This window comes from Balaenoptera acutorostrata, chromosome 3, assembly GCF_949987535.1.
Source record: "Balaenoptera acutorostrata chromosome 3, mBalAcu1.1, whole genome shotgun sequence".
In the NCBI taxonomy this organism is placed as follows: domain Eukaryota; kingdom Metazoa; phylum Chordata; class Mammalia; order Artiodactyla; family Balaenopteridae; genus Balaenoptera; species Balaenoptera acutorostrata.
This window is the reverse complement of record NC_080066.1, coordinates 98,649,289-98,658,344: the sequence shown is the minus strand read 5'-3', so window position 1 is coordinate 98,658,344 and position 9,056 is coordinate 98,649,289. Positions and strand designations below refer to the sequence as shown.

The 9,056-nt window shown below is 37.8% G+C and overlaps 1 long non-coding RNA gene across 1 annotated transcript; it reads right to left on the bottom strand.

The window, feature by feature from the left end:
- Positions 1-6,330: 6,330 nt before the first annotated feature.
- Positions 6,331-7,709, bottom strand: LOC102997318 (uncharacterized). The gene is made up of 3 exons (XR_450847.2): positions 7,632-7,709; positions 7,356-7,475; positions 6,331-6,635 (listed from the first exon to the last, which is right to left on the bottom strand). It is a non-coding gene; the product is annotated as an uncharacterized LOC102997318 (long non-coding RNA).
- Between the last annotated feature and the right edge of the window lie 1,347 nt (positions 7,710-9,056).

Sequence of the window (9,056 nt, the reverse complement as noted above, 5' to 3'; positions counted from 1 at the left end):
ATTTTTTTTTTAATAAAATTTATTTTTTAAAAACTTTAGATTTACAGAAAAAATGTGACGATGGTACAGAGAGTTCTCATATACCCACACCCAGTCTCCCGTTACAGACACTTTACATTACTATGGTATGTTTATTACAATTAGTGAATCAATATGGATATATTATTGTAAGTTCATACCTGATTCCCATCTTTTCAGTTTTTACCCACTGTCCTTTTCCTGTTCCAGGATCCCATCCAGCTCTCCACACTACATTTTGGGGTCATGCCTCTTTGGCCTCTCGTGGCTGTGGCAGTTTGTCAGACGTTCCTTATATTTGATGACCTTGACAGTTTGCTGAGTACTGGTCAAATATTTTGTAGAGTCTGACAGAGATTTTGAAAGTCATTTCAGGGCAACACTTAAGGTAGTAGTTTCTAAACAGTGAACTGTGGCCCAGGGCATCAGAATCAGCTGGAAAACTTATTGCTCGTTCTGACCTCATACAATTGAAGATGCAGCGTAGGTATTTGTACTTTGAACAAAACATCCAAGTGGTTTTCCTGAGCAGGTCATTTTTGAGAATCACTGGTCAAAATTGGATGCCTGAGGGTGCCCACCACTCTGCATAATCTCACTGTTGATAGAATGTTCCACAGAGAGGCCCAGGATTCTGCCATTCTCCCACCCCAACCTAGAGGGGTGGGATAGGGAGGGTGAGAGGGAGACGCAAGAGGGAGGGGATATGAGGATATATGTATATGGATAGCTGATTCACTTTGTTATAAAGCAGAAATTAACACACCATTGTAAAGCAATTATACTCCAATAAAGATGTTTAAAAAAAAAAAAGAACTAGTGCTCTGATTTTCATCCCTTCAGCAAGTATATACCAAGCTCCTACCACACGCAATGTGGTGGTGCCAGCTTTGCAGCAGAATAAAGCAGATACGACCTCTGCCATCACTAAGCTTAAAATCCTGTGGTAGGAGGAGGGGAGGCAGTATATGAAGCAAATAATCAGTCAGATCTCTATATATCATGGGTGTTATAAAGGAAAACAGGATGTTTGAGACAGTATAACTAGTGCTTCAATACTGATGAGTATGGGAGCGGCCAGAGAAGCCCTCTGTTGAGAAATGACATTCAATTTGAGATTTAAATAATGGGTACCAATCAGTGGTTTGGGCAATCCAAGAGCTATTAACACGAAACCTACAGGAGCAAGGAGTTTCACTTCTTGGACATGATTGTTCTCAAACTGTAGTTTCAGGTCCACTGAGCAGTGTGCCTTAAAGCAGCTTAGGAAAATAACAGTCAAAATCAGGAGGGAGTCCCCATGACTGGTGGGGGTCCATTAGGAAATCCTATTCCTGCTTGTTTGTTTATTACCTGTTTTCAATCTGGGGTTCTAGTAATCAGCTTTTACATAGTTTGACCTAAAACAGTGGTTCTCAATCTTGGCGGTACATTGGATCCTCCTGGGGAGCTTAAAAAACAAACAAACAAAAAACCAATGGCTTGGCCTCACTCCTAGAAATTCTGATTTAATTGGTCTGGAGTATAGTCTGAACATGAGGATTTTCTAAAGCTCCCCAGATGATTCTAACATGTAAACAATTTTGAGAATCATTATTTCAAGAAGAAAAAAAGCTGAATTGATCTATGAGGAAAGTCAATGAAATAGTTAAAAATAATCTGTGTGTTATGCATCTCTCTGTTGGAAAACAAAGAACAGCTGGTAAAATCGAACCATAGGTGACTAAGGTTAACGATAGCCTCACTGGCTCTCTACTTCACATATAGATGACCCTCTTTGGCACTCGATTTGTTTGTATGATGCAATCCTTTACGCCTAGGGCTTAGTGTGCTGGGCTGAGGAAAAAGATGTAAGTGCAGGCTAAGAATATCTTGTCCCTCAGAAAATTTGAAGTCCACTGGTAATATATAACTAACATCCACAAAATAATAAAATAGAGTGTAGGAATTAACTGAGACAACGGAAGTTCAAGAGGTGGAAACAAGCTACACTGAGGCTGGGCAGATCGAAAGAGACAAGAGGATGTGGGTCTTAAGTGATCTTGGGAGCAGGAAAAGGAGTAAACCCAGGCAAGGAAGAAGGAATAACAATCATAGAAGAAAGAGAATAGGGAAGAGACCTGCCTTGTTGCCCCCAGGGTGGGTGTCGGGAGTAGGAAGAAATCAGCTCTCTCTCTAGTTGAAGTTGGCCAGTAACCAGTAGCCATTATTACATCTTGTTTTTCAGAGAACAATTATTCTTGGGCATCTCTCCTCATAGTGAAGAGGACTGATTCTGTTTTTTCCATTTTCCTCCATCAGAAAAGGGACTAATCTTTGATTTCTGAATGCTTTGATGTGAACTGACAGATTTCACAAATTTTAGTTCCTCCCAGGTCCTTCAGTCCTCCTGTCATAGGTAGATAAAATAGCGTTTCATATTTTAATGGTATATTTTTATCACTCAGGTACAAGTGTATCTAAAGAGAAATCAAATCACAGCTATATCATATTATGTCTTTACTAAGTGCCAGGCATGGTGAGAAGCACTGCACATACAGTATTTTATTTAATTTTCACAACATTTCATTAGGAAACTATTATCCCCCTTTTTTCAGATGAAAATCATAAAGTTCAGAGAAGGTAAGTAATTTGCCCAAGTTCACACAGTAAGTGGTAGAGTCTAGACTTGTGCCATGTCTACCTTATTCTAAAGTTTAACTTGTAGGTACTGCCTTTTACAAAGTTTATAACAGACAAGAAATTAAGATTCTTGATATTACTTTACTACACTTAAGACCTCATGATTACTGTGCAGCAGAACCACCTGTGATACATTTTTAAACTGTAGAGCTTGGATCCCACCTTGGAACTACTGAATGAGAATATCCAGGGCAGAGCCTGGAAATCTGTAATAGTCTCTAAGCCCCACAGGTGTTTATGATGTGCAGCCTGGATGGAGAACAATGATCCTATTTAGTGGCAAGAGCTGGGAAACGTGTGTGGCCTAGATGCTACTTCCTTTGCTTATATGTAGGTCTGCATAAGGCTCCTCACCTAGAAATAAGTGTAGCATCTTTCTATTCAAACCACTAGAAACAGCCATAATAAGGAAAACAGTGATGATGATAATTAATAGAAGCAAGTTTGAGAAGACACTGTACCTTGGAGGAGCTCAACCAATCGCAAATTCAGGGAAATTATGAAATGTCACTATTTCTATTCAGCAATGGGATTGTTGCATTCTTCCAAAAAATATATTAAAACATACTATACTAGCACTGTTGTTTATGGTTTGCAGATGTGCTTCTGGAGCTGAAGGCTGTTTAAGATGAATCCAGTTGCTGGCTTTGGTCATTTCAGCATATATTTTTGGCATCCTTAGAAATTATTTTATTTAAGTACTAAGAAAGGTCAGATTTGAGCATCATCAAATAATGGCAGTCTTGTTCATCGTGATCTCAATGGCTTTAGATGTTTTTACAACCAGCATGTGGTTACTTTAGGCAAAGGGGTTTGGGATAACCACAGCAGGCTACAAGAACCAAAGTGGAGAGTATTTGGAAATAAAGTGGGATACATAAGTTTGGGTCAATCCTTCATCCTTTCAGGGAGCAACAATTAATATGCATGTTATTCAGAGAACCATTCTGAAATAATTATACTTAAAACTAAATTTTCTTTCTTTGGGGGCAAAAGACCATCACTCAAGTGCTGTCTATGTGAAATGAGACCAGTAAAGGAAACTCAGCATTCTTTCATCATCCTTAAGAACTGAGGCACAAAGAAGAAGGCAAAAATGAAACTAAGCTTCATAAGATTTATAAAGCATCTATCAATCATTTGCTTGATTGTGGCATATTTGAAGCTCTGTACTAATACGTTGTTTCATAAGCAATTGAAAACTACCAAGAAATGTTTTTGTGTTGAGTTGTTTGACATTCCCTAGGTCTAAATGCAAGAGAATATAAGTGATAAGTCAACTTCTGGAGGTAGGAGGTTTACCTATCATTAGATCTTATGTAACAACTTATAACTGCCTAGGCTTTCAAAAATAGACAAGGACATAGCAATTAAAGAGCAGTTTTGGAATGCATAAACTCACGCCAAGCAATAAAATTAAGGCCATAAATGTATTTGCCTACCAGCTCCTGCATATTCATTTGTTGTTACAAATGGTTTAATATAAACAGGGAGGACAAACTACCTAACATCCCCACATTCTGTGATTCCCTAGGAAGTGGCAATTATCAGTGGAAATTAACAGAGAGAGAAAGTGGAAGAGAGCAATTAACATCATAATTTCTCTTGCTTTATCAAATCCGAATTGCAACAGATTTTTTTTAGTGGCTAGTTTTATACAATTAGAACCCTCTGCCGTTTGATGAGAACACATTGTTGGAACTTATTCTTAGAGCAGTCTCACCTAGCAGAAACATCTCCAAAGCATCAACTGAAAAATAGACATGTACTTAGCAGAGAAAAACCTAGAATAGCAAGGTATGTAGAACAGTTTTACATAAATACCTTTGAAATCATGGGTTTACAGTTATCTACCAAATACTGGTGGCAATTCTGAAAGCACCACCGCTGGATTAGAGGATCCGCTGCTTCAAACATCATTACACCAAGACCCACTCTTCTCAGCAGTGATTCTTTGCTCTCAGTAAGTAGAACAGACTCACTTTGCAAAGGTGAAGAAAGGTAAAAGGCCAAGTGACATAACATTTTTCAAAGTGAATTCCCCATTTTACATCTTAGTTCTAGATTTATAGAATCATAAAACATTCCATCTGGAAAGAACCTTGAAGATCATCCAGCAACCCGTTCATTTTACAAGTGAGGAAACTCAGAACCAGAGGGCTTAAGTGGCTAGTTCAAGGCCATATTCCTAGTTCACTGCTGAACCACTAGGTATATCATCAGTGCCCCAGCTTATTAGAGAGAAAGAGACAGATTTCCCTCTCACATTCTACCAACTAGAAATTCTTTGAGGTTAACAACTAGTTCTATTTTTTTTTTTTTTTGGAAGGCACTAAACCCATTGGTCATTCCCATATTAATGCCTTGAGTGCTTTAGACAGGCAACATCTAGATGTTTCCGTGAAAGTGTGAAAGGGAGGTTTGTTTGCAACTATGTGGAGGGGAGCAGAGAGACTCTATCCCACAGGAATGTAGGAGGTTTGCTGAACTTGCCATCACATTTTAAAATGTCTATCCCTAGGTCCTAACTTACTACTTGTATGACCTTAAGAAAGTTACTTGATGTCCCTATACCTCAATTTTCTCATTTAACCAGGATAATAACAATTACTTCCAAGGTTGGTATAAAATTAGATTTCAGGTTGTTAATTATGAAAATACCAAGGAAAATGCCTGGCATTTAGTAGGTGCTCATTAAACATTAGTTCTCTTTATTTTTCTTTTCATTCACTGTTACCCCTGCCAGAAAGGTCTAATAAAATCAAAGTGGTTTTTAGATCCCTGGGCTTAAATTTCCTTATCCATAAAATAGAGATAAGATAGCCTACTTCATGGGGTCCTTGTGAAGATAGAACATGATAGTGTCTATGAATGTGCTTTGTAAAGTATACACTATTATACACATAGGGGATTGAGGCTGTAATTGTTATGATCCACACCCCAGTACTCCAGACTCAACGCTATGTTTTCCAATCTGCTTCAAACACCTTCATCTCTCCCCTCCAAGTACCTGACACTCTTCCTTCAATTCCTAACTTGCCTTCTTCTCTGGTCAAATGAACAGTTGCTCAGTCTTTGCTGTATGCTGGGATGCATAACAAAGCCCAGACTCTCTACTCTACCCAACTCCTTTTCAGTGTATGTGTATTATCTCATTTGGCACTTACCACACATTGTTAGCCATTTTTTGCACTTATGTATTTGGATTCCTCTACTAGATTTCTGTGCTCTTCAAGGAAAAATAATACGTTTTTTTGTTTTTGTTTGGTTTTTTTTTTTTGCAGACTCACAAGTCTAGCAGAGTACTTTGATCTGAGAAGGTTTCACAATACCTATCTGTTGAGTGATCAACAGATTACCGTATTGAATTTGGTCAATAACTTTGTTTTAGTTACTCTACTTATATTAAAAATTACCAGAGGAAATTCCCTGGTGGTCCAGTGGTTCGAACTCTGCACTCTCGCTGCTGGGGCCCAGGTTTGATCCCTGGTGGGGGAACTAAGATCACGCTAGCTACACGGTACGGACAAAAATAAAAATAAAAATAGTTAAAAAAAAAAACAGAAAACTTAGTGGAGTAAAACAAACATTTATTATGCTTGTGGATTCTGTAGGTCAGGAATTTGGAGAGGGCACAGACGGAATGGTTCGTCTCTGTTCCTAGGTGGCTGACGCTAAAAGGCTTAAAGGCTGGAGGCTATAATCATCTGAAGATTATTTGCTCACAATTAATGGTAGCTGTCCCTGGGAACTTAATAGGAGCTATTGACTGGAACACATATACATGGTCTCTTCACATGGCCTGGGCTTCTTCACAATATTGTGCCTGCAAAAAAGAGTCAGGCAGAAGCTGTGTCTTTCATACCAGCCAGCTTCAGAAGTCACACAGCATCACTTCTGTCATATTCTACTGGTCAGAGAAGTCACCAGTGCACCTAGGTTCAAGAGGAGGGGAAGGTTCACCTCTAGTCTGGTTCTAAAGGAACATGAAAGAGTAGAAATGCCACTGTACCCATTTTTGGGGGAAATGTAATCTGACACAAACCTTTATTTTTCTAATGAACTAACACCAAGTTCTTCTGTGTTTTAAATTTAAGGGGCTGTCTTACTTAAGTCTCTAAATAGATGACCGGAAATCTAGAGGTCATTTGTTTTACAAATTGAGAAAGCAAGGCATGGAAAAGACGTGAGCATAGTGAGCATGGGTCCAAACAGCCCTCTCCATTGCTGATCAACTGGATATTCAGGGCAACAGAATCATTAGTTACTATTTAGGTAATACGTAAGTAGTCCCATATTTGGCATTGGGTTTGAGCTTCTTTTCCTCCCCCAAAAGATGCCTTATCCTTGTTGATACCACAAAGTTGGCTCCCTGATTGATTCCCCTGCCCTGAGAGCTGACTCCTTCCTTGGCTGAAATAACAATCTATTTCTGATGCTGTCATACTCAATAGCTTACCTGTGATTGCATGGCTAAGGGAGAGTAGAAGACTGTTTTTCAAGTTTCTATGTTCTTTACTTTTCTATAAGAGGTTCAGGGCTCCCTATTATCAACACTTATCCACCCCTAACCACCAAAAAACAAAGAAAAACAAACAAACATGGATAATGTGGCAAATAAAGGCATTACAGTCCACAGAGTATGAAAAACTAACCTGCAGACATCTATTATCATAACAGTGAAGCAGGCTTCTCTAAGAAAGGTGCACAATAGAAGTTCTCCATGATCAGTTTAGTACAGACTTGTTCTCTTCCAAGACATGCAGCAGGCAAAACTATGAGACAGTAAAGTTTGTATTTTGCCCTTCCTCCCCATGCATTTACATATGCACACACACACACACACACACACACACACACACCCCTCCTGTTAGTGCTCATTCCTGCTCTGTCCACACTTAACAGCACAGACTACCATGATAGCTACTCACCCTGTTCTTCTGGTCAGCTAAGAAGGTTTCTTTAATATTCTCCATATAAAAAACTACATGATCTTCTAGGTTGTTCACCCCCCTTCTCAGAGTCCTGAAGCCAATTTGTTCTACTGGTTATGATTAATTGGTTAATTAGTTATTCCTTCCAGTTAAACTATTTGTTATTAAGATCTTCTGGGGACATAGATCCTTGGACTGCAAAAAACAGTAACAAGAATCAGCACTGCTTAGCAAAAGCCTTAAAAGAGTGAAAATCTTTTGACCCGCCAATTAGACTTCTGGGAATATATGCCAGGTAAATAATTGAACTCAAAGATGTGTGTAATGTAGATGTTTACCACCATGTTACTTATCATAATGAAAATTTAGAAATAATCTGAATATCCAAAATTAGGGGAATGGTTAAATACAGTAGAGTATATCCAATTAGTGAAATAATGGCAAGGAATTCACATAATGGGATAATATACAAATCTTTAAAATAATAAATTAAATATATATTTATTGGTGTGGAAATTCTTTGATAATATATTATGAAATATAAAAAGTAGGGTATATAGCATAATATAGAGAGCCATCTGGTCTTTGTAAATATATTTTTCATATGTATAAAATTTTTCATATGCATATTCTTCCAGGAAAACCCTGGAAGGATATACACCAAAATGTGTTATAAAGCCTCTGGCAGATGTTTTGGGATTATTTTCATTTTTATCATTTTTGCTTATTTGAATTTTCTACTTTTACCCAATGATGAGTAATACTTATATTTCTTTTACAGTTAAATAAGTTAAAAATTAGAGGTAAGTCAGTAGAAAATGTATTTTAACCAAATAGAGTTTTCCATTTTCCATCAAATATAGCATGTACACATTGCTGTATTTAAAATTGATAACCAACAAGGACCTACTGTGTAGCACAGGGAACTCTGCTCAATATTCTGTAATAGCCTAAATGGGAAAAGAATTTGAAAAAGAATAGATACATGTACATGTATCTGTAACTGAATCACTTTGCTGTGCACCTGAAACTAACACAATATTGCTAATCAACTATACTCCCATATAAAATTAAAATTTTTTTAAAATTTTATCCCATAATCAGCCATCCATTCTGTCCATGGGTAGTCTAAGTTTTAAGGGGCAGTAGGTAATTATTTTATCAAAGTCTATCAAGGACACAAATCTTACAGCTCAATACATGTATGACAGTAGGTAATTATCTTAAAATGAAAATGGAGATCAATATCTGTACCTATAACAAAGGATAAATAAGAAGTAGAAATTCAGGTGTCAAGGTGATGTCTCTCCATTCCCCAAGTTCAATCAAAGTCACATGAAGGGACTGCCAGCCAGGGAGTCAACACACTAGGGAGCAATCAACCTTTGCTGCTAAGTAATGAGTGTGAGAACATTGTACTTA